Genomic DNA, 26,561 nt, shown 5'->3' with positions numbered 1-26,561 from the left:
AGTCTCAGTAAACTAGGAATACATAGATTAATGGAATAGAATAGTGAACTCAGAAATAGATCCACTTAATTATAATTAGTTGATCTTTGACAAAGGAGCAAAAGGCTAGACAACGGAGCAAAGAGTTTTTTCAACAAATGGTGTGGGAAACTGTACAGCCACATGCAAAAAAAAAAATCTAGACACAGACTTTACACTCTTCACAAAATTTAAAATGGATCACAGATTTAAAGTAAAATACTAAACTATAAAACTCCTAGATGATACTGTAGAGGAAAACCTAGATAACCTTGGGTATGGTGACTTTTAGATACAACACCAAAGGCAAGATCTATGAAAGAAAAAAATAAGCCAGACTTAATTAGAATGAAAGGCTTCTGCCCTATGACAGACACTATTAAGAGAATGAGAAAACAAGCCACAGACTGGGAGACAATGTTTGTAAAATATTTATCAAACATGTCTGATAAAGGACTGTTACTCAAAGTATACAAAGAACTCTTAAAACTCAACAATAAAAAACAAAAAACTCAATTTTAAAAATGGGCCAAAGGGACACCTGGCTGGCTCAGTTGATAGAACATGGAATTCTTGATCTCAGGAATGTGAGTTACTATGTTAGGTGTAGTAATTATATTTAAAAAAAAGGAAAAGAAAAAAAGAATGGGTCAAAGACCTTAGCAGATAGCTCACCAAAGTAGTATACAGAAGGCAAGCATATGAAAAGATGCACTATGTCTTGTGTCATCAGGGAAATACAAATTAAAACAACACTGAAATACCAGTATACACTTATTACAATAGCCAAAATCCAGACATTGACAATACCAAATGCTGGTGAAGATGTGAGCAACAAGAACTCTAATTCATTGCTGGTGGGAACATAAAATGATAACAGCCACTGTGGAAGACTGAAAGTTTCTTACAAAACAAAACATACTCTTACCACATCATCCAGCAATTGTAATCCTTGGTATTTACCTAAAGGAGCTGAGAACTTATGTCCACACAAAATCTGTGTTTGGATATTTTTTTTAAAGATTTTATCTACTTACTCATGAGAGAGACACACACAGAGAAAGAGAGGCAGAGACACAGGCAGAGGGAGAAACAGGCTCCATGCAGGGAGCCCGATGTGGGACTCGATCCCGGGTCTCCAGAATGATGCCCTAGGCCAAAGGCAGACACTTAACTGCTGAGCCACCCAGGGATTCCTATGCTTGGATATTTGTATTAGTTTTGCTCATAATTGCCAAAACTTGGGAAACCAAGATATCCTTCTTAGGTGAATGGATTAATAAACTGTGGTCCATCCAAATAATGGAATATTGTTCAATGCTAAAAAGAAATGAGCTAGTAATGCATGAAAAGACATGAAAGAAACTTAAATGCATATTACTAGGTGAAAGAAGCCAATTTGGAAAGGCTGCATACTATATGGCAGTCTGGAAAAGGGAAAACCATATGACAGTAAAAAGATCAGTGGTTGCTCTGGTTTGGGTGGAGGAAGAGATGAAAAGGCAGAGCACAAAGGATTTTAAGTGCAGTGAAAACACTCTGTATGATCCTGCAATGATGGATACATGTCATCATACATTTGTCAAAACCCATAGAATATATGCTACCAGTAGTGAATTCTGATGTGAACTATGGACAAACATAGGTGATTATGTTTTGTCAATATAGTTTCATCCATTGTAACAAATATAGTGCTCTGGTGGGGAATGTTGATAACAGAAAACGCTGTGCCTGTGGAAGTGGGGAGGGGAAGGGGTATATGAGAAGTCCCTGTGCCTTTCTCTTAACTTTGCTACAAATCTAAACTTCTCTGAAAAAATTAAGTAGTAAAAGAGATCACCTGGAAAACTTAAAGAAAAAAAAAATGGTGGCCCCTACTGAGATTTCTTAAGGAAGAATCAATAGGAAATTGGTTTCGGAGGCATGGGCATCTTTTAGGCTCTCCTGGTGATTCCATTCCGTGGCTAGATTTGTGAACTTTGGCTCCAAATCTGTGTTGTCTTACCCAGTAACCACATGTAAGTGTTTTAGACAAAAATTAAATTAGATTAAAAATTCCATTCCACACTAGCGTTAGCCAATTTCAAGTTGCATTAAGCCACTGGTGTTTAGCGGCTTCTGTATCAGATGGTGCACCAAATACAGGACATTTCCATTAATGCAGAAAGTTCTTTCACCAGCACTATAAAATCTAAAGCAATTCTGTACAATAAATAATTCCCAAAGGAGAAGTTCTTTTGTTTCTAAAACTGTTGCATTCTATTCTCTTAGTTAAAAACAATCAAACTGGATCAAAAAAGAGGCCAAATGATAGCAGTTACTGTTTTATTTCAGTTTACAGTAATTTTCAGACAATCTTATTTTCCCATCCTTCTAGTAGAATCTTTATGTGAGTTTGTAAAAGAGTGAATTTTGCATGATCAGTATTGTCCTGTCCTTGTAAGTAGATGTGACTGCCTCAGAAGTTGAAGCGAGGTTGTACATATGTGATAGGAAATAGGCTGAAACATTTCTTTGTTAAAAATTAAGTGATCTTGTTATTGTAAGTTTTTTTTTCTTTTAAAAATTTGCAACTTCCCCCATCAAATAATAGGTCATATTCAAGAATGCCCAATCAAAATTTGATATGTCTGCTGTAGGGACAATTCTCAAGTATGAAACTATAAGTCAGATGAAAAAAAAAATCACAATCTCCAATTAGAAGTATGATGAAAGAACAAATTTCAATTCTGGTATGAGACTGAATAATGGAGAAAATTTGTGGTCTCTATGTCTAAATCCAAATTTATGACAGTAAACAAAAATTCTATTCCCAGTAGGATTTTTTTTTTTTTTTTTAATGATAGTCACATAGAGGAGAGAGAGAGAGAGGCAGAGACATAGGCAGAGGGAGAAGCAGGCTCCATGCACCGGGAGCCCGACGTGGGATTCGATCCCGGGTCTCCAGGATCGCGCCCTGGGCCAAAGGCAGGCGCCAAACCGCTGCGCCACCCAGGGATCCCCCCAGTAGGATTTTTTTTTTTTTTTCCCCAGTAGGATTTTTAATGAAAGATAGCTTATCCTCAAGTAACTTATAGTTTAATGAGCTTCTGTGCCTCTCATACTTAATTTTGCTTGGAATTATGGGCAGTCACGGTTGGGTTTTGTCTATCACATTTTTTTCTCCCTGGAAATCTAGTAAATGGAAGAAGAATGCAGTACTAGGACATTTCACTGTATTAGTGATTACTTTATTGAGCCATCTTCTGAAGAATATTGGAGTGTGTCTCAAGTTGAGCGGGGCTAATATATAAGCAGAGGTCAGAGAATGGGAGAATAGAGAACAGATCAGTGTCCTGCTTAAAAGTATCAAGTATTCCCTCACCTGGTAGCCCTGATAATTCTTAGTGGTGATGAGATTGTGAATTTCTTGTGGCAACAACTGTCTGGATTATAGCTCAAGAATTGAAAGGTCTGTATTTGTCCTCACTGTAAAAGCCTTGTCTGAAGGTGTTCATAAGTGTGGTTTGGCAATAGATTTTTGTGATGAGTATCCATGCTTCAAACTCAAGCCAGGGCTGTGGAGCAGTGCTGGTCTGAGTGCACAGAATGCAGCAGCAAAAAGATCCCAGGCACTCAGGGCTGATTTGTATGGATGCACTGATGCTAGGGGAGCTGTGTACATCAAAGCTACTACAGTCCCCATCATAGAGCCTCATGGAAGACAGTTGTTCTGCGGCTTTGCTTTCCCATTAGGGTTCTACTCCATAATCTAATGCCCTTTAACTAGATAGGATCTGTGACAAAGAAAGCTGAAGGTACAAAGCAGTTTTAAGTACAGAGATCAGAAATAATTGGCAGCTTGGGGTAAGATAAAGTCCCACAATGGCAAAACAAAAAACAAAAACCCATAGTATTTTAGCTCTGGTGGAGACCTTGAAAGGTTATATAGTCCATCTTCCAAAGCCTGTCATCAAAACCTAAATCATTCCATGGATAAGAACTGATTCTGCATTTTAGGACTTTGAGAAAGAAAATTATACAGCTCTCTTTGTAAATGTTCTGATATATGGTACCTTTTTCACTGTAAGTTTATTCTTCAGTTAACCCATTAATAACCATTATATTGAATTTAAAATTGTTTATTTGTTCAGTCTTTAGTCTTACATAAAAGTCTTACATAAAAGCCGCTGAAAATCTGCAATAATTAAATTACCACTTCAGGTTTCTTTTCAGTTAAAAAAAAAATCTCTAATTTTCTTACACATTTTTGTTTGACTGTTTTTTTAGCCTCTTAATACTTTTATCTTCTTCAAGTTCTCCACGTCAGTCCTCGGCTGTAATGTCTAAACCAAAGTACTTAGTATAATGAGAAACATACCCCCATGAGTCCTAAGTACCAGCAGTTTTTGCTTTGTACATTAATGTGAGACTGTAAGAATAACCATGCAATCTGAGATTATATCATGTGATCTTATGGAAAAATTATGATACATAAGTGTGTGTCAAAACATTTAAAATACTATGCCTCTTGGTTATAAATGCATAGAGAAATGAAAGAACATGGTCAAACCAATGCTAGTATACTATAATTTAAAAGTTTAAGAACCAAAATATTTTCTTTCTTTCTTTTTTTTTAATATTTTTTAAAATTTTTATTTATTTATGATAGTCACACACACAGAGAGAGAGAGAGAGAGAGGCAGAAGAGAGAGAGAGAGAGAGAGGCAGAGACATAGGCAGAGGGAGAAGCAGGCTCCATGCACCGGGAGCCCGACGTGGGATTGGATCCCGGGTCTCCAGGATCACGCCCTGGGCCAAAGGCAGGCGCCAAACCGCTGCGCCACCCAGGGATCCCAGATATTTTCTTTCTTTGTAAAAAAAATTATCCAGAGTAGTTTGAACAGCTTTTGCTGCCTTCTTGTCCTAGAACTTAAAATCCTGGACAAATCCTCTCTATGCTTTGGTGAATTGTCACACTCTTTTCTAACTTGGATCAGCTTCCAACATTTTATCTCTTGTGCTTTCAATGTCCAAAATAGCTCCAAGAATTCGTTTAATGTGAAGTTTTTTGCCAGCATGACTTCCCCTGGGCCATTTCCATACTTTTCATCATAGTCACTTGACTCATTTGTGTTGATTGGCTTGCCTTCATGGAGTTCCTCTGGTGCATATCCTGAGCCTCTCAAATAGTAGCAGCGTCAACTATCCCACAGCTCACTACTTCTGTGACTCTGCTTGCATTCCAGCATTATCTCTTTTTTTCTTTGTTTCTTTGTTACACATTCATTTTTGTTGGCCAGTTCCCTTTTTCCATTGTCCATTTTTTGGTTTATCACTAGAAGGCAAGTACACAGCCCCACTAGACACTTGGTTGTTTGTGGGTGAACTGAATAATAGATGCCTAGTGACCAATCAACAGCAGACTTTGGAAGAAGTAATGCGATTTGTCACTGATTATCATACGCATCTGCCAGATGATTTGGCCATGGTCTCATAGTTTTTGGCAGAGTGGAGATTAGTCCCCAGAGTTTCCAAATTCTGAATCTAGTACTCTATCTAGTTTCCATCATATGGGATGCAATCAAAATCATTGACCATCATCTTCGAGTTATCCTACAGTGATCTTTTTTTTTTTTTCTTTCTGGATTTAAGTGTTTCTATGGATTAGCTTTTAAGAGAAGATGCTCAAGTAAGGTTCTCCATAGCACATGGGACAGTGGTTGTGGCAAGGATTTTGAGGTAATAGGTACTATGGGCCCTGGAGAAAATCTGGGAGCCCAGTCCCTGGGCACCAACTAGCGCTCCAGATGCTGCTCCTTATATGCTTAAGTAACTGAGTTGCACACATGCTTGTTTGTATGACTACACACATTGCCTGATGGGAGAGGAAGATTGTGTGGGGGGGGGGCAGGGGTCATAGGAGGTGGCAATGTACTATTCTGTGAAGCTTATTTTTATTTCTATGAGATATTCTTTTTTAATTTTAATTCCAGTTAACATATAGTGTAATATTAGTTTCAGGTGTACAATATAGTGATTCAGCACTTCCATACATTGCTCAGTGCTCATCACAAGTGCCCTCCTTAATCCCCATCGCCTAATGCACTTATCCCTTCCCTGCCCATCACCTCAGGTAACCATCAGTTTGCTCTCTATAAGTGAGCGTATTCCTGCATTTGTTTCTCTCTCTTTCCCCACCCCCTTTGCTAGTTTTGTTTCTTAAATTCCACATAGGAATGAAATTGTATGTCATTTGTCTTTCTCTGACTGATTTATTTCACTTAGAAATATGCTGTCTAGCTCCATCCATGTCATAACAAATGGCAAGATCTTATTCTATTTTATGGCTGAATAATATTTCATATCTTCTTTATCCATTCATCAATCAGTAGACACTTGGGCTGCTTCCATAATTTGGCTATTGTAAATAATACTGCTGTAAACATAAGGGTATGTGTATCCCTTTGAATTAGCATTTTTGTATCCTTTGGGTAAATACTCAATAGTATGATTACAGGATCATAGGGTAGTTCTATTTTTAACTTTTTGAGGAAACTCCATATTGTTTCCTAGAGTGGCTACACCAACAGTGTAAGAGGGCTCCCCTTTCTCTACATCCTCACCAACATCTATTGGTTTCCTATGTTGTTAATTTTCACCATTGTGACAGGTGTGAAGTGGTATCTCATTGCGGTTTTGGTTTGTATTTCCCTGATGCCAAGTGGTATTAAGCATTTTTTCATGTGTCTGTTAGCCATTTGTATGTCTTCTTTGGAGAAGTATCTGTTCATTTTTTTGCCCATTTCTTAACTAGATTATTTATTTTGGGAGTTATTTTTAACTTTTTGAGGAAACTCCCTACTGTTTTCCACAGAGGTTACCAGTTTGCTGTGTTCTGCTGCTTTGTTATTGGTGTGTAGAAATTAATTTTGTATCTTCTGACTTTACTGTATTGAATTTGTTTCTAGCAGTTTTTTGGTGGAGTCTACCAGTTTTCTACATATATAGTATTATGTCATCTGCAAAGAATGAAAGTTTTAGTTCTTCCTTGCCAATTTGAATGCCTTTTATTTCTTTTTTTGTTGTCTGATTGCTTAGGTAGGGCTTCTGGTACTATGTTGAATAAAAGTGATGAGGAGTGCCTGGCTGGCTCAATTGGTAAAGCATGTGACTCTTGATCTCAGGGTTGTGAGTTCAAGCCCCACATTGGGTGTAGAGATTACTTAACAATAAAATCTTTAGGGGTGCTTGAGTGGCACAGTCAGTTAAGCATCCCACTCTTGGTTTCAGCTCGGATCATGATCTCAGGGTCCTGAGATCAAGCCCTGCATCAGGCTCCATGATCAGCAGGGAGTCTACTTGAAGATTCTCTCTCTGCCCTTCTCCCCACTCACACTCACTCACTCTCTCTTTCTCTCAAGTAAGTAAATCTTAAAAAAAAAAAAAAAGTGAGAATGGACATTCTTGTCCTGTTCCTGACCTTAGGAGGAAAGCTCTGTTTTTTCCCCATTAAGGATGTTAGCTGTAAGTTTTTCATATAGGCCTTTATTATGTTGATGTATGTTCCCTCAATACCTACTTTTGTTGAGGATTTTTATCATGAAAGATGTTGTACTTTGTAAAATGCTTTTTCTGCATCTATTGAAATGATCATATGGTTCTTACCTTTCTCTTATTCATGTGATGTGTCACATTGATTGATTTGTGAATATTGAACCACCCTTGCAGTCCAGGAACAAATCCCACTTGAGTGTGGTTAATAATTTTTTTTAACATATTGTTGAATTCTGTTTGCTAGTATTTTCTTGAGGATTTTGCATCAGTGTTCATCAGAGATATGGCTTATGATTCTCTTTTTTAGTGGCGTCTATCTGGTATTTGGTATCAGGGTAATGCTGGCTTCACAGAATGAAATTGGAAGTTTTCCCTTCCTTTTTCATTTTTTGGAATAGTTTGAGAAGAATAGGTATTAACTCTTCTTTAAACGTTTAGTAGCATTCCCCTATGAAGCCATCCAGTCCTGGATTTTTGTTTATTGGGATTTTTTTTGATTACTGATTTAATTTCTTTGCTGGTTATTGGTCTGCTCAACTTTTCTATTTCTATATCAGTTTTGATAGTTTATATGTTTCTAGGAATTTATCAATTTCTAGATTTTCCAATTTGTTAGCATACAGGTTCTTTATGGTATTTGTATTTCTGTGGTGTCAGTTATTTCTCCACTTTCATTTGTGATTTAATTTGAGTCCTTTCTCTTTTTTTTTTCTTGGTAAGTCTGGTTAGTTTATCAATTTTTTTTTTTCAAAGAACCAACTCTTGGTTTCATCGATCTGTTCTATTATTTTTTTAGTTACTGTATCATTTATTTCTGCTCTAATCTTTGTTATTTCCTTCTTCTGCTGGCCTTTGGTTTCATTTGTTCTTTATCTAGCTCCTTTAGGTGTAAGATTAAGTTGTTTATTTTAGATTTTTCTTTTCTTCTTGAGGTAAGCCTGTATTGTGATAAAGGTCCCTTTTAGAACTGCTTTTGATGTATCCCAGAGGGTATATACTGTTGTGTTTTCATTTTCATTTGTTTCTATGTATTTTTTATTTCTCTTTTGATTTCCTAGATGACCCATTCATTGTTTGGTGGCATGTTATTAAATATCCATGTACCACTTGTGCCTTTTCCAGATTTCTTTTTGTAGTTGACTTCTACTTTCATTGCATTGTGGTCAGGAAAGATTCATGATATGACTTTGATCTTCTTGTATTTATTGATGTGTTTTTGTATGCAATATATGATCTATCCTGGAGAAGATACTATGTGCATTTGAAAAGAATGCATATTCTGTTTTAGGATGGAATGTTCTGAACATATCTGTTAAATCCAACTAATTTAGTATGTCATTCAAAGCCGTTGTTTCCTTGTTGATTTTCTGTTTAGGTGATATATTCATTGATACATGTGGGGTGCTAAAGTCCCCTACTATTATTATATTATTATCTATTAGTTTCTTTGTGTTTGTTATTAACTACTTTATGCATTTTGGTATTGCTGTGTTCGGTGCATAAATATTTATAATGTTACATGTTCTCGTTAGATTGTCCCTTTATTATTATATAGGGTCCTTCTTTGTTTCTTGTTACAGTCTTTGTTTTAGTGTCTATTTTGTCTGATACAAGTATTGGTACTCTTTTGACTTACATTTGCATGGTAAATGTTTTTTAATCCTGTCTCTCAATCTGTTGGTATCTTTAGGTCTCAAATAAGTCTTACAGGCAGCATGTAGATGGATTTTTTTTTTCTATCCATTCTATGTCTTTTGATCAGAACATTTAGCCATTTACATTCAAAGTTATTATTGATAGGGGATCCCTTGGTGGCTCAGTGGTTTGGCGCCTACCTTTGGCGTGATCCTGGAGTCCCGGGATTGAGTCCATGTCAGGCTCCCTGCGTGGAGCCTGCATCTCCCTCTGCCTGTGTCTCTGACTCTCTCTCTCTCTCTCTCTGTGTCTCTCATGAATAAATAAATAAAATCTTTAAAAAAAAACAAAGTTATTATTGATAGATGTGTATTTATTATCATTTTATCATTTGTATTTGTTTCTGAAGACTTTCTCTGATCCTTTCTTATCTTTCTGTCTCTCATGGTTTGCTGATTTTCTTTAGTGATATGTTTAGTTTCTTTCTCTTTATTCTTTGCATATTTATTAGTGCATATATGGTTACCATTAGGTTTTTATATAACCTCTTTTGCATATAGCAGACTATATTGATTGTTTAAGTGTGAACCCATTCTTTACTCCTCTCCTCCCCATGTATTAGGTATGTGTTTTCACATTTTACATCCTTTTATTTTGTGAGTTTCATGACTGATTTTTTTATAGAAATATTCATTTTTTTACTACTTTTGTGTTTCCTACCTTCTTTCTGTCCTTTTTGGTCTTTCCTCTCTACTCAGAGAGTCCCCTTTAATATTTCTTTTAGGGTTGGATTAGTGGTCATGAACTCCTTTAGTTTTTGTTTATCTGGGAAACTCTTTATCTCTCCTATTTTGAATGATAGCCTTACTAGATAGAGTATTCTTGGTTGTAGATTTTTTGCATTCAGCACTTTACAGAAAATAATTTTTTTCAGTAAGTTCTACACCTAATGTGAGTCTTGAACTCATGACCCCGAGATCAAGAGTCACATGCCCTACCAACTGAACCAGTCAGGTGTCCTCACTCTTCAGCACTTGGAGTATATCATGCCACTCCCTCTGGCTTGGAAAGTTTCTGCTGAAAAGTCACCTGCTGGCCTTATGAGGTTTCCCTTGTAAGTTACTGTCTCCTTTTGTCTTGCTGCTTTAAGATTTTTTTCTTTATTGCTATATTTTGCCAATTTAATTACAATATGTCTTGGTGTGTATCTGCTTTTGTTGGTTGTTGGGGGTTTTCCTTGCCTTCTGGATCTAGATATATGTTTCCTTCCTTGGATTAGGGACATTTTCTGCTCTCATTTTTTTTAAATAAATTTCCTGCCCTCCTTTCTCTTCTTCCTATAATGTGAAATTACACTTGATACAGTCACTGAGTTCCCTAAATCTATTCTCATTTTGCATAATTCTTTAATCTCTCTTTTGTTCAACTTGATTACTTTCCATTAATCTGTCTTCTAAGTCATTAATTCATTCTTCTTCCAGCCTGCTATTCATTGCATCAAGTGTGTTTCTAATCTCATTTATTATACTCTTCATCTCTAATTTGTTCTTTTTTTATCTCTTTGTTAAGGGTCTCACTGATGTCTTCTCTTCTCAAGTCCAGTGAGTATCCTTATAATCATTTTTTAAAATATCCCATCAGGTGGGGTGGGGAGCACCTGGTGGCTTAGGGGTTGAGCATCTGCCTTTGGCTCAGGTCATGATCCCAGGGTCCTAGGATCAAGTCCTGCATCAGGCTCCCTCCAGGGAGCCTTCTTCTCCCTCTGCCTATGTCTCTGTCTCTCTGTGTCTCTCATGAATAAATAAATAAAACATTTTAAATAAATAAATACCCCAACAGGGGGTGCCTAGGTGGCTCAGTTGGTTAAGTGTCTGATTTCAGCTCCAGTCACAATCCCAGGGTCCTGGGATTGAGCCCCATGTCCGTCTCCCTGCTCCATGGGGAGCCTGCTTCTCCTTCTCTTCCCCAATTTTGCTCTCTCTTGCTATCTGTCTGTCTCTAAATAAATAAATAAAATCTTTAAAAATAAGTAAATAAATAATCCATCATATTGAGGCACCTGGGTGGTTCATTCGATTAGGCATCCAACTCTTGAGTTCAGCTCAGGTTATGATCTCAGGATCATCAGATTGAGCTCTGCATTGGGCTCCATGCTCAATGGGGAGTCTACTTGAGATTCTCTCCCTCTACCTCTGCCCTTTCCCCTGCTCATGCTCTGTCTCTCTCAAATAAATAAATCTTTTTTAAAAAAATATAAATACTCCATCAGGTATATCTGTTTACCTTAGCTCTCTGGCCTTATCCTTGTCCTGTTCTTTCATTTGAGATAAATTTCTCTGTCTTCTTATTTTGTCTAAGTCTCTATGCCTGTTTCTCTGTGTTAGAAAAGTCAGCTACATCTCCTGTTCTTGAGAGTAATGGCTTTATGAAGGAGAGGTCCTGTAGTGCCCTACAGTGTAGTGTCCCCAATGTGTACTGCATGCACTCTGCTGTTGTGTCCGGGCTGCTTTATCCTTCAGGTTAGTCATCTGCAGAGGCTCTCTTTTCCTGTTGTGAGCAATATTTGGTCCCTGGCCTGAATGTGGTGCATTTTAATAAGGTATGCCCTGGTCTGCCTGTGAAATGAGACCTGTCAGCATCAGATCCAAAGCTCCACAAAACTCCCGAGCCAGGAGATGATGTGGGAGCTGGGGTTGGGGCCAGTCTTCTCGGGGGGGAGGGCTCTCACATCAGAACTGAGGCAAGTATGACTTAGAGAAGTGGTTCCACCAAAACATGGGAGGCAGGGCTTTGCATAAGCATATTAGGTAGTGAGTGGTGACTCTGCACTGGTTCCCACAGTTATTTCTGTGCTTATGCTGAGAGCAGGGGGAGGGAAATGGCACCATCTAGCTCCTTTGTTCCTGGCGGAGTCTCTTTGTGAATAAGGTTTTCTGGGATTCACTCTAAGATGAACAAATAACCTCCCTACTGTGTGCCCTAGATGCTCCTCAGAACACTGTTCCCACACGATACATCTGAGGGCTATTTCCCTGCCTTCTCTCCAAGAGCAGTGCCATGCCTGCTGACCTTTAAGACTCCAGGCTTTAAGCCCCACTGACTACAAGAATTTATGAAGTTTATGCCAGTTGCTATGGGGATCCATTTTTCGCATATGCTCCCCTGAGTGCTAGTCTGTCTCTTGCCCTTCTTTGTGACCACGTCTCCCTCCCCACCACAATCCATTTCTGTCCCAAATCACATCTCAGCACCCCTTACCTTTTTTGAGGTGGCCTCATCTCTACCTTTAGTTATAGAGTTTATTCTGACTGTCATCTAGTTGTATCTATGGGACAAAGTGAGCCTAGGGTCCTCCTATTCTACCATATTCCAAGTCCATACCTCCGTGAGATATAGTTACAATTAAACTACAACTCTAGCTTTCAATTTGTTGACAGAGGAAAATGAGTCTGTCTGTAATTCTGAGAGAACTAAGAAGTGGAGCATATACCCCTTTGATATGTTGTATAAATTCATGAAAAATGAATGGGGAATGCTGAATAGTGTGTTCAAGCAGTTAATGTTTACTTACTGAGCCTGACATAAAAAAGAAAACAAAAAACAGAATTTGTCTACCTCCTAATTTTCCTGAGCTCACCTGTCACAAGCAACAGTGTTTGAAATGCTAATGCGTCTTATAGCTGTTTTACAGGAGGAGCGGCATAATCCTGGGAAGCTGGAATCCAAGGATTTCTTTATAAATTATCTTCACTTTCTCTCAAGCACATGCTGCCCTACACTATGGCCTCCCATGAGGCTCCAGAAGATGAAAGATAGTATTTCATAGAATCATGACATTGTAGAGCTGAAAGAGTCCCTCCCTATTTCAATTCCAAATTCTTATTTTTCTCCCCTGAAACCCAAAATAGTCAACAAATTTAGCCACACAGCTTATTTAGGACTAGACTTAGACAAGAGCTCAGGTCTCTGGACTCCCAGGCAAGTGTGATTTTTGACTGCATCATATTGCACCTAAAAACATTTTCAGGGACACCTGGGTGGCTCAGTGGTTGAGCGTCTGCCTTTGGCTCAGGGCATGATCCCGGGATCTGGGATCGAGTCCCACATCAGGCTCCCTGCATGGAGCCTGCTTCTCCCTCTGCCTGTTTCTCTACTTCTCTGTGTGTGTGTGTGTCTCATGAATATATAAATAAAATCTTTAAAAAATAAAAAAATAAAAACATTTTCAGACTTCTTTAAATGAAATATGAAACCCTAGTGATTTGGCATTTGTGAATTTTGGTGGCTGTGACAGACTTTTGGAGGAGATAGGATGGCATTGTTATAGTTGGTTGGGGGAAAGCAGATAAATACTTTTCTACTGAAAAGAATATGGAATTTGGAATGTGTCCCCAGGTGGCTGGAATTGAGACAGTAGATGTCTATGAGTGGCTAGGAAATGGACCTGAGCTTCTTGCCTAAAGCCATGGACCAGAAGGGATTGTCCATTCTGTGGAAGAGTCCATTCAATGACCAGGGAATGAGGCACAGAATTTGGCGGCCCATACAGATGTTGGGTGAAAAAAGAGTCATCCTTGAAAAATCAGCCTGAAAAACCCATGAACCATGCCTAAGGTTGCGGCCCAGATTTATACTACTTGTAAAGTGCAGAAGCCCCAAACCAAGAAATCTAATATGAAAAATTGATCTAAAGACTAGGAGAAAAAAAAAAAAACATCATCACAGTCTCTCCTTTAAGATAACTTCTCAAATCAGGGCACCAGGAAGAGTCTTATAAAAGGTAGCTCTCCCAGGTCATGTGCTCACAGAAAACAACAATAAAACCATTTGCAGATAGAAGAACCAAGATTCTGCAGATAATAGAGCCATCTGAAGGAAATTCAAAATAAGTCTGCTTTAAATGTTCAAGAGATGAAGGAAGAAAGAAGTCTTATATGAACAGGATATTGGGAAGGCTGGTCTTCATTATCCAGCTGATTCCCTGCAGGGGTATTTACCTCAAACATAATTTTTCTGGGACTGATTTTATGGCAAATCACAGATTTGAGCCTAGTGAGTGGTCCTTGGTGTGGTAACTTTCTCCGTTTTAAATAGTTTTTTGCCTTTTCCTAGCTTTATCAGAAGTGATGAATAAATACAATTCAGCTCATAAGAATATGCTCCCTTCCTCTGGAAGTAGATTGTCATTGCTTGGTTGTTATTGGAATCAGTCCTCCAGTGTCATCTCCTCCACGTCCCTGGTATGTTTCATCTCTGATTTATTCAGACTTATTCAACTTAGCCATTGTTGTAGAACTATGCTATGAATCTATTAAAGTGGCAGGCTACCCTCCATATTCTTTTACACATTTCAATTTTTCCGAAAATTCTTTTAAAAGATGAAAACAGTCCTATCTGAGCTATAGACTGGAGACATAAAGAATTATCCATGAGGGGACACCTGAGTGGCTCAGTAGTTGAGGGTCTGCCTTTGGCTCAGGTTGTGATCCCGGGGTCCTGGGATCAAGTCCTGCATCGGGCTCCCCACAGGGAGCCTGCTTCTCCCTCTGCCTGTCTCTGCCTCTCTCTCTGTGCCTCTCATGAATAAATAAATGAATAATCTTTAAAAAAAAAAAAAAAGAATTATCCATGAGTACCATACTCATTATAAAAGATTCATAGACCCTACGAAGAAGATGCAGAAAAGGTCCCATTATTGCTTTAAGTTAAGATTTGCTCTGAAAAAAACAAAAAACAAACAAACAAAAAAGATTTGCCCTGAAGACTAGGGTAAAAATGTACAGAGAACACCTGTTTTGGTTATGTGTAGATGCATCCATTCACAGGATAATTAGAAGGGAAAGATCATCCTTAAAAATGAGAAGATTTAAGAAGTGAACTTCGGGAAATTTAGTTTGCAAGTGAATCTTTTTTTCTTTTTTTACTTTTTGAAATTAGTTTTATCTTTCCACGTGAAGTTTAGCACCAGTTAATAAATATTTTAAATATTTTAAATATACCCTGATAAACAGACAGACATTACCTTCTGTTCTTTGGGAAACATACCAGAAGTCTATTGTAAGGTAATAATTTTCTTTTTCTTTTCTATTTTCCTTTGTTTTCTTTCTTTCCTTTTTCTTTTCTATTTTCTTTCTTAAAAAAAAAAAACATTCTTTCAGTATAATTTATGAAAAACCAAAGAGTTCTTTAAAGACTTCTTAGTAGGGATACTGAAATTCCATTTCTCTTCCAGTGAAGTATAAAAATTGAGTCCTCCAAAAAGAAAGCAAGGATTTCTGGCAAATTTCCTGAATATAGGACCAGGAGTCTTCCCTCTCCCCCACCCCATTCTGTGAGTCCTATGCAATCCTCAATAGTTTTGTCTTAGATACTCTATGGTGTACATGCTATATTTGGATACCTGTAGTTTTCTGTCATTTTCTAGTCCATGACTTTGTCTAAGCAGAGATCAATTCAGTCTCAATTTGGTATTTTTAGCTGGTCCCTTGTTCAAGAGTTACAAAATGGTATCTGTCAGAGACTTTCTTCATAACATTTAGTGAGAACTAGGTTAATATTACCAGGTTTTCCCATAAGTGATGCCTTTCCAGAAACTTTAAGATACTTTTAAAGACCCTCCGGTGCTTCATTTTCATTTTCTCCAAAGAAAAACAGTAATGGGTTGGGGGGGAAAGGTTAAAATCTGTAGTGTCCTGGCTCCATTTTATGTAAAAGCATTTAATTTCTAAGTAAAAACCTTTTCTTCACTACTTTAAAAGTCTTGAGATCTATGCTTTCTTTAATCTGATGAATTATATGGCTCCTCATAAAGTTCTCTAGCATCCTTATCAGTTATCTTTTATATTACTATAAGATATTTTTCTTTCTTGTCTAGAATACAAGATAATTCTAAGACCTCACCCAGTCTTACTGTTAATGACTGATATTCATTAAAGCTTGTATAAGCTTAAGTTGGTGATTCTATTTCTGTAGAGAAAGAGAATGTGTTTTCCCCCTATCTTCTCTAGAGAAATATTCTTAGACAAGCCCTATCTGAGTAAATGAAACTTATATCTACCAATGAATAAGCCTTGTGTTCATCACCCTTCATGATTCTTCCATCACCAAGTTCTATCCATTTTATTTCCCAAACACCTGTCACATCCATTTACTTCTCATCTCTTGCTAGGGCCATTGAAAGAGCCTCCTACCTAGAGTCCTTGCCATAATCTTATGCCCTTCTGATTATTCACAGTCTGATCCTGCCACTCCTTCGCTTAAAAACTCTTCAATGGCTTATTTTGCTCTTAGAATAACATCTCACATCCTTGATGGTCTCCAGGGCTCTGCACCATCTGACCTCTGTCTTTTCCCCACATTCCATATCTGGTCCACTCTGTGCTCCACTATTCTGCTCTTCCAGTTCCTTGAATATGCCTCATTCTTTTCTGGCCCAAGGACTTTGCAAATCTGTTTTTTGTCTGTCTAGAGGACTCTTCCCTTCACCCCACTTTCACTTAGGTATCTTCTCTATTTCTCTTACATTAGAGCACTTCCTCAGAAGCCTTCCCAAAACCCTAGACTAGGTCAGATTTCCCTCATTATTGCTCTCCTATTGTCCCTGTCATTTTCCTTTATAAAATTTACTTAGTAGGTCTGAGGATTTGTAGACTTGTGGATAATTATTGTGAATTCAAAGACAGCGGAGGTTATACCACTTTGCTTATTATTCTAATCTGTAGCCATAAGCACAGTACCTGGCAAAGAAGAAGCTTAATAAGTGGTTTTGAAGAAATAAATGACATTTACATATAACATATGATGAATTCATGAAAATGAGCATCATCTGCAACCTACTGTGTCTGGCCAGGATCAGCTCCAGCCTTAGCTTTACTGAACCTCTCTCCTCCATTGAAATAGCATGTATTTTCAGTCTCCTGGGGTGCTTCCAACCGAGAACCAGTCTTAAGCTCAAGAAGACTCTGGTTTCAGATGTGTGGTTTGGGTGTTTAGGTTTTCAGTGATTATTTTGTTTCATATGTAAGGGTGAAAACTGTCAAGAGTCTAGAGTGTCAGAGTAGAAAGATGGAGCAGCACAAGCTAAGGAGTATTGAGAGTCAGGACCAGGTTATAATTAAAATCAGGCAAGAAAGCATTTAAGGGACCAAATAACTTCAGTGGTAGCCAAAAAAGCCTTAGGAGGTGAGTAGGGAGATATTAAAGACTTACTGGAGAATCAAAAGAGATAGATAATGAGTTACCTTCACTAATACTAACTCTTCCTAAAGAGGAACACATTTGTTTTTCCAATAGCAGTGATCTAAAGGTTATCTCTTATACCCAACCGGCACTGTCCGTTTTCTGAAGGACTTCTATAAGAATGGAAAGGAGGATTCTCTATTACAGGAGCTGAGATAGTTGAGATCCTAGCTATACTTAAGCAGAGGCGGGTTTTATTGACTTAGAGGAGCACTTAAGTGTTAAGTGTAGCGAATTAGCTTTGATTTTTTTTGGAAACATACTTTGTAGGGTTTGAATACCTTATTAAAAGCAATATGATACTACATGAAAAGAGTAAACAAGCATCTTGGGAAATCATGCTTATAACCAATTAAATTTATAGACTAGGATTTCAGAGTGGCAACGGGAGGAATTCAAATGGAACATCTGGGATTCTGAGCAGTGCATTGGAGTTGGAATTCAACCATAATCTGACATCTTCTGGTTTCTTTACCCTAAATACTCTTTTCTCCAGTTGGAGATTGGCCTTGTTCTTCAAGTCCTGATTTTCAAATCATTGCCCAATGCCTGTGCTGTTGTTGAATAAGAGATATTGTGCCTTATCTCACTGACCATTCTGGGACATTTTCCAGGTTTATTTGACATTTGTAAAGAACAGTGGGTAAAAGTGAGCAGAGATCAGTCTATAAATTCTTAGTGAAACAGAAAATAAACAAAAATATTCAGAGCATCCCACTAATTCCTCATGAAAATCCATTTGGACTTTCTAGACTGGAGAGAAGGAAATCATCTAGTAGTTTTGTGTATCACTGCCTAGGTTTCTTTCTGGTCATTAAGGATGGTGATGTTTGTTTACAGATTCCCCAACCCCTGCCCCCATCCATGGAGAGTAAACTATCTTGAATCTGGAAGAATGCTGTCTCTTTTAAGCCATGGAAAACTGAGTTCAAGTTCTACTCCTCGGCCTCAACATTTGAGTCCCAGTGGCCTACTCCTGCTCTTGGGAATAAAATCCAAATCATTATGGGCCAGTATCTACCCATAAAAGCCCAGGGCTATAGATGCTTCATGAACATGTCATGGGAAGCGAATGAAACCCTTTATGTAAGTAGTTTCTATGGTGCCAAATGATACAGTGTGTTGCCCTCAAAAGCAAAGGCTTATGTATTGGCAATTTGGGGAACAGGTTCCATCTTCCTTTACATACAAAATTCCATGTTATTCAATAGAGTGAGGGATAAAGAAAACTTTTTGTTTTAAAGATAAGGAAAGTTGACATATGTTTTCTCTAAAAACCAAGAGCAGTTTTTAAAAACATTTTATTATAAAATAAAACACAGATACAGGAAACCATGTAAACCAAATGAATGGCTTAATGAATTATTACAAGTGAAAACCATAATTATATTTGTGTCTCCCCCAAAATTTGTATGTTGAAGCCTTAATCCCCAGTATAAGGGTATTGAAGGTGGAGATATTGGAGGTAATTAGGTCATGAGGGTGGAGCCTTCATAAATAGGATTAGTACTCTTATAAGAAGAGACACAGAAAGATTCTCTCTCTCTCTCTCTTTCTCTGCCATATGAGGACACAGCAGGAAGACAACCATCTGGAAGCCAGCAAGAGGGCTCTCACCAGAACCCAGCCATCCTGGTACCCTGATCTTCAATTTCCCAGCCTCCAAAATGGAGACATAAATCTGTTGTTTAGCCACCCAGCCTATAGTAATTTGTTACAGCAGCCTGCACTAAAACAATCACCTAGATAATGAAATAGAACTTTGCCACCCTCTTCACAAGCCCCATTCAAGTGCCCCAGATCAATTATACTTCTTTCTTTTCCCTGATTAGTAACTACCACTCTGACTTTTATACAAATCACTTCCTTTTTTTTTTTTTAATTTATTTATGATAGTCACACACACAGAGAGAGAGAGGCAGAGACATAGGCAGAGGGAGAAGCAGGCTCCATGCACTGGGAGCCCGACGTGGGATTCGATCCCAGGTCTCCAGGATCGCGCCCTGGGCCAAAGGCAGGCGCTAAACCGCTGCGCCACCCAGGGATCCCATACAAATCACTTCCTTGCATTTTTCTTTTTGTAATTTTATCACAGAATGTACATTACTAGGAACTGTAGTTTAGTCTTGTCCATTTTTCTGAGTGCATTTTAAATCACTCAATTCTGGGGATCCCTGGGTGGCTCAGCGGTTTGGCGCCTGCCTTTGGCCCAGGGCGCGATCCTGGAGTCCCGGGATCGAGTCCCACGTCGGGCTCCTGGCATGGAGCCTGCTTCTCCCTCCTCTTGTGTCTCTGCTTCTCTCTCTCTCTCTCTCTCTATCATAAGTAAAAATAAATAAATCTTTAAATCACTCAATTCTAATTAACTTACGATTCTTCAGGCAAAACCTATTGTATAAAAGAGGGCACACCTGAAGTCCACTTATCTTTCCCATTATAGTAAAGGCATTTGTGGATGGGAACATGTGTTACCCTTACTTTTGAAATTCATGGAGAATAGCCTATGTGTTTGCTTTTCTTATTTATGTGGACATGTTAAGGGCATCCCCAATATGTATGAGTTTCTATCTCCAAAGAGAAAAGAGAGAGAAAGAAAAGGAACAGCAGTGAAGAGGGACAAGAGAATGCATCTTCAGCTATATATTAGCAAGTGTGGCAGTGTGAGGATAGAAGGAGAAAAGGAAGAAAGAGAGTGTCACATCCTACAAGCTCTCAGTTTGCTTAGATTCTCTGAATTCTAGAAAACATAAATCTTTTAGAAACAGTAAGTGGTAGATGAAAGATAGGATTGGGAGTCAGGATCTGGTCATGGCAAACTTTCTCTTACCCCATCTCAAAGGGAGATTATCAATATAAATTATGTAGAAAAATTAAATGTCACCAAATGGATAGTTTGGATAGGGTTGATGATAGAAAGCTTGATCCCTAAAGCTTCAGTTGGGATCATATAAAAGTTTTTAAATGGAATTAGATATAATCATAATAATAAATGCCATCATTTCCCACAGCCTTTTATTTTATTTTATTTTATTTTTATTTATTTATGATAGTCACACAGGGAGAGAGAGAGAGAGGCAGAGACACAGGCAGAGGGAGAAGCAGGCTCCATGCACCGGGAGTCCGACGTGGGATTCGATCCTGGGTCTCCAGGATCGCGCCCTGGGCCAAAGGCAGGCGCCAGTCCGCTGCGCCACCCAGGGATCCCTCCACAGCCTTTTAAAAGTACAGGAACTTTCCCAACTTACACATAGATTTAGAATATTCTAAATTGGTTCATAGAAACCTATATTTCTCCAGAGAAATAATATTATAAGTTGTGATGATAGGAGTGCCAGGTTGGTACAGTCGGTTAAGTGCCCACCTCTTGCTCTCAGCTTAGGTTTTAATCTCAGTCTCCTGAGAGCTCTGCATAGAGCTCGTGCTTAGCGCAAAGTTTGCTTAAGACACTCTCTCTCTCCCTCTGCCCCTTCCCCACCATGTTCTCTCTCTCTCTCGCTCTCTCTAAGTAAATATTTAAAAATAGATAAATAGTGATAAGATTTTTAGGTCAGCCCAAAAATATTTAACTCATGGTATAACTGAGGAACTGTACTTTTATAATGAAAAGAAAATGAGTTACAGTATAGGGTGTAAAAATTAAACTCAGTATTAAATAATTGAGTAATAATCGAGTAATACAATTTTTAAAAATTTTGAATGTAAAAAAATAAAGTTTTGAATGTAGTATTTAATGAAAATCACCTTATCAGAGGCTAATTGGAAGTTAATGAAAAGCTTTATACTGGTTTTGAATATTTTCAGGGGTTTCATACACAACTCACCATATTTTATTTTTCCATCCTGCTTCAAGGTATATTGCTTTCACACCCATTGAAACCAGTGTATAACTAAATCTGCTCTTATGTACATTAGCTATAATTTGGAGCATTCTTATGTTTACAAGTTGAATGAAGAGATACAGGGAGAAAGGAAAAAGATGAAAATATTTTGAGATGGAAGAAAACTGTATGAAGAGATAGTAAGATAAAAATGTGTTTAGAAATTTTTAATTTATTAATTAAATAAATTAATTATTAATCTTTTAACGGTAAATGTGATTTACTTTTATAATGAAAAAATTAAAACTTTCTTTTTAAAGAATATGTAGAATGAGGAAAACACTGCCTGTGGTGGTATTAACTACATTGAACTTCAGGAGGGAAATGAGGTCATCTCTTTGTAGGGACAATTGAAGCTATTGAAGTGGATAGGAAATCCTAGAAAGACTTCATAGAACAAAGCAACAGATTAGAGGAACAAACGCTGGGGAATATAAACATTTAAGGTACAGAAAAGAGAAAGAGTCTGAAATAGTAGACAGGGAACACACCAGAGAGAATAATATCTGGGCAGCTACATGGATAAATCTTTACGAAGAAGGTTGTTTTCCATGGTGTCAATTCACAGATGAGGCAAGATGAGAAGAGACCAAAGGTGCTCATTGGCATGGCCAAAAAAGACCAATTCCATTTCTTCTATGCTCCCAGGACTCTCCCACTTGATTCCCAGGGATGGAAAGGTTCTCCTTGCTAACTTGCAAGATTGTGGGCACTGACAAGAATGATAGTATTAGGTAAAATCCCTTCCCTCATAAGAGACAATCTTATCATTACAGGCCCACATCGTAAATCATGTAGCCAATGCCTAGAGGACCATTTACTCACACACACAACAGCCAAAGTCACGATTAGTTTTCTCCCTCCAAAGATGGTTTAGAAAGCATGTGGTGAACCCACAATGAATCAGGGAGATGGCAGCCTGGAGTGCCTAGAAGAAATGTGTGGGTCCATTTCCAGCCTATTTATTGTTTCACTGATCTTTTTTTTTCCTTTTTGTCAATATCATACTGTCCTGATTACTATAGCTTTATAATAAATTTTGAAATTAGGTAGTATTAGTGTTCCAAATTTGTCCTTCTTTGCAAAAGTGTTTTGCCTATGCTAGGTCCTTTTATTGCCACATGAATTTTAGAATTGGCTTGTTAATGTCCTCAAAACTGAGATTTTGATACTGCACTGAAATCTATAGATCTACTTGAGGAGAATTGATATCTTAACAACATTCAGTCTTGAAACCCGTGAACACAGTATATCTCCCTCCATTTGTTTAGGTCTTCTTTAATTTGTCTCAGCAACATTGTGTGGCTTTCAGTGTTATAGTTTTTAATATTGCTAATCAGTTGCATGTGAAATGGAGTCTCATTGTGGCTTTAATGCAGGCGCCTGATCACCACTGAGATTAAGCATCTTTTGAGTGTTTATTGGCCCATCAGGTTTCCTCTGCACTGCTTTTGTATTGGCTCTGCATTTTATTTACCAAGAATATCTCTGTTCAGTTGATTTTATGGTTTCTTGATTTTCATCTGTTTTTTGTCTTTATTGGTAGTCAAAATTTTTCTTCTTATTTAGCTCTTGATTTCCAGAATAGTCATTTGGATTTGGGGAACAAATGCCTCTTTACATCTTTTTGTTCCTTGTTAACTTTATCCTCTCCTACTTTCTGCCAATAGGAAGTTCTGTTCTTTCTCATGTGCCCTGGCATGTTGTAGCTTAGATAACTTTTGAGAACTCTGAAAGCAAAGCATGAGGTCACTTCACTTGTCATTGTCCCTTGGGCAATGCCCAGTTTCTGTCTTTGCTCAACTAATCTGCTCTTATTCCTCACGGTTCACTGCTGTGGACATTCTATGATTCTGTTCCAACTGAGCACATTAAAAGAGAGGGGTGACTCCCGCATCACTGGGCAGAGCATGAGCATCCTGCGGTTCTCCCCTTTGAGGCAGCAGGCACCTTGGCAGATTGCTCAGCAACTCTGGGAGATGGTTGTCAGGAGGCATAAGAGCCTTGGTCATTGTTCTGTGAGCTTGCTGTGAGCAGTGAAAGGGGTCTCCATGTCACATTTCTCAGGAAGCCATTTTTGACTGATTTTGACTTAAGAAGTAGACCTTTGATTTCTGGTGGCTACAGAGTAGGCTATTTGTGACTTCTAAGTCAGAGACTTACATAGACCTGGTTGTGTCTTATAGAACATACTTTACACATGTTAGAATTCAGAAGTAGTTACGTTTTGCCTTTCAAGACTTCAAACATTTGTTGAATACCTACTGCATGCCATTCGCTTGTCAGGACCCTGAATTGTCAAGAAGAAGAAACCATGGCCCTTGCCCTGAAAAGCTTATAGATGCCAGAACACAGGTAGGAGTTCATTAATTCCCATGCTTTCTCAAGAGGAGAGAAAAGGGAAAGTAAAGAGGAGCAGGACTACCTAAGACACAAAAAGCAAGGAATGTTTACTTATGGAAACTTGGACAGAAAGAACAAAGCTAGAAAATTAAATGAATACCTGAAACATGTGATATCTGGACAACTGGACAAAAGACCAAAAAGAGAACCATATTAAAAGAAGTTGGCAATCAGATATTTCTGTGTCCCAGACCCTTGCTCATGCTGTTCTCTTCTAGAATATTTTCCATGACCTTCTCACTTGGCCAACTCCCACTCATTCTTAAGGACACATCTTAGATTTTATTTCCCATGGGAAGGCTTTCCTCCCTACTTCCCACTTTGGCTAAGGGACCCTATTATGTGCTTTCATAGCACTGTACCACACACCCTTACTGTTCCATTTATCACACTGCATTGAAAATGCTTCTTTGTTTGTCTCTTCCCAGTAGACCATTTATGTTGTGTCTATTACTGAATAAGGCACACTCAAAAAATATCTGATGAATAAATGAATAAACAAGGAACTGTCTGGTGAATAAATGCACAGATGAACAAATATGGGGCAAGAAAGAGAAGTGGTTAGCCCAGAGAGAGAAAAGACCCAAATATAAGAATCAGGCTGAGGGCTCTGAAGCTGGAGAAATAAATATCGTTAGAGACAATGTGACAGTAATTGGAGAAGTGTCTTATTTTTGTTGTGCTACTGATTGTTACTGGCCCCAGACCCCTACACAGTTCAGGTTAAGGGCTTAACACAAATTATCAAAAGTTGATTTTGTGCTTAATTGTGTTTTCAGTGTCATGGGACTTGTGATTTTTGCCCATAGAGCACTTACATCTCAGGCCTCTATTGTTATCTAAGTGAAAGGACTACCGGAGAGGAAAAGAACTCCAGGGTCAGGACATAGATATACCCTTTAGATCGAGTTCATCTATTAAAGCAGCACCTTTTAAAAATGGTTGTTCAAATAGCTGTAAGTTAAACTCCTTCAGATGATGACTCCTATTCTAGTGAAGTGCCTCATTCAAAGCCCAAATCACTATTGCTGTGACCTTTTCCTGATGGAGTAACCTCCCTCCCCCAAATTAATTTGCTGTATTTCAACAGAATCCTAACATACTGAGTGAGAAGGCTAACACCAACAAAAAGAAGTGTAGTAAGTAGTCATAATAAGGCCTGCATTTAGTTTCAGCTGTTAATCGCACAAGTAGAAGATTGGGAAGGTCTGGCTTAGTAAAGAAATGCTTGAAATGGGGTTCTAGGTACTCACAGATTGAGGCCAACAATATAAATTTCTCTAAAACCAAATACAAGGTTATGTTTTATTAGGGAAATATAACATTCAGATCAAGATTTAATAGCTTTACTATATTATAAAGTTGTAATATATTTGGAGTATCATGCTCAGTACCATCTTCTGAGTTTAAAAACATTCACCAACCAGAGAATAACAGCGTACATTGACCAAGATCTAGAAATAAGTCACATGAAGATCCAGTTGTAAGATTTAGGTGTTCAGGCTAAGGAAGGAAAAACTTTTAAGATATGATATGGTAAGTATCAAGTATCTGAAGGGCAGTCATGTGGAAGCCTGGGTAGAGGATATCTCAGTTTCCTCAGAAGCACAACCAGGATCAGTGGGTAAAAGTTACAAGAAGACATTTCTTCTTATTGTTAAGAACTTGCCACGATCAAAGCTCTTCAGACATGGAGTGGACTGTTTTTTTATGAGGTGGTGAGCTCTCTGTCACTCAGGTGGAGACTGGAAAACCACAGTACAGCTGTACAGACTAGTTAGTTCACCAAGGGCACCTGGCCAAAGGGGGAACAAAGGCTGAAATCCAGCCAATGCAACAGTAGCTACATCATGTATCTGGCATTGGTCACCCAGAGGGAGAGGCATTTTTTTTATTGTTCTCCTAAAGGACTCTCAGGTCTATCAGATACACTCATCAGGTAGGAGATCGGGCCATTAATGCAACTCCCTGCCAATTGTTATCATCCATTAGTCTGTGGTCACAGTAAATTTAATCAAAACTTAAAGTGAAGAAAATCCAAGCATACAGTTTCCATTTAACCTGAAGAAGCATAATTTAATTACACATTTAAAAGTATTGATACAGGTGTAGATGGGACACTTGGGTGGCTCAGTTGGTTAAGCATCCAACTCTTGATTTTGGCTCAGGTCATGATCTGTGTGAAACCTGCTTAAGAGTCTCTCTCTCCTTTCCCTTCCCCTCCCACCACTTACTCTCGCTCTTAGATGGATAGATAGATAGATATGGGTGTAGAGATTACTTAAAAATTATAAAAATCTTAAAAGCATTGATGCATTTGAAGGCCTCCTTAACTCCATCCCATGTGACATTTTGGGGTGTGCTGTTGCTGGAGGGAATGAGAGCTAGGTGGGGTGGCCTTCCATACTTGATAGGCTATCCTCAACAAGGGCTGAGCTCTGCTACATTCGAGGCATATACAGTGCCTGTCAAAACTTTCTTTGGAGATGAAATACAATTAAATGTTTTCCGCTAAAAATCCTTGTATTTAAATGTAAACTTTAAAAGCAAGACATGAAATTGTACATACAACTCCATTTCAACTCTACTGCATAGAAATTTTCTTGAACAAAAGACAGAATTGTAACAGACCTACTCTCTGGGGGTTGAGATAATAGTTGATTTTTATGTATTTTGTAAACAAAACAAATAATATAAAACAATATTTCCTTCGCCTTGAAAAATAAACATTTAAAACATTTTATTTCACCAATATGGTGTAGGAAGAAAAATGTTCTTCACACACCTAAGTTGTCTAGAATACTGAGCTAATGGGTTAGATCAGTATAGTGAGTTATCCCCGTTGTGTCTAGG

General features: G+C 38.1%; 1 protein-coding gene across 7 annotated transcripts in view; it reads left to right on the top strand.

Moving 5' to 3' along the window:
* FRMD5 (FERM domain containing 5) overlaps positions 1 to 26,561 on the top strand; it is a 316,738-nt gene that overhangs the window by 205,361 nt on the left and 84,816 nt on the right. The window contains exon 1 of one of the 7 annotated variants that reach the window (XM_035709159.2): positions 18,494 to 18,513. The exons of the other annotated variants lie outside the window; for them this stretch is intronic. The gene's annotated coding sequence lies outside the window, so the exon portion shown is untranslated. Of the gene's footprint in view, positions 1 to 18,493; positions 18,514 to 26,561 lie in introns of those variants that run through there. 7 annotated transcript variants of the gene reach the window in all.

Source organism: Canis lupus, chromosome 30 (assembly GCF_003254725.2).
Source record: "Canis lupus dingo isolate Sandy chromosome 30, ASM325472v2, whole genome shotgun sequence".
NCBI classification, from domain to species: domain Eukaryota; kingdom Metazoa; phylum Chordata; class Mammalia; order Carnivora; family Canidae; genus Canis; species Canis lupus.
The sequence above is the reverse complement of the archived record's forward strand: the minus strand, read 5'-3'. Positions and strand labels throughout refer to the sequence as shown.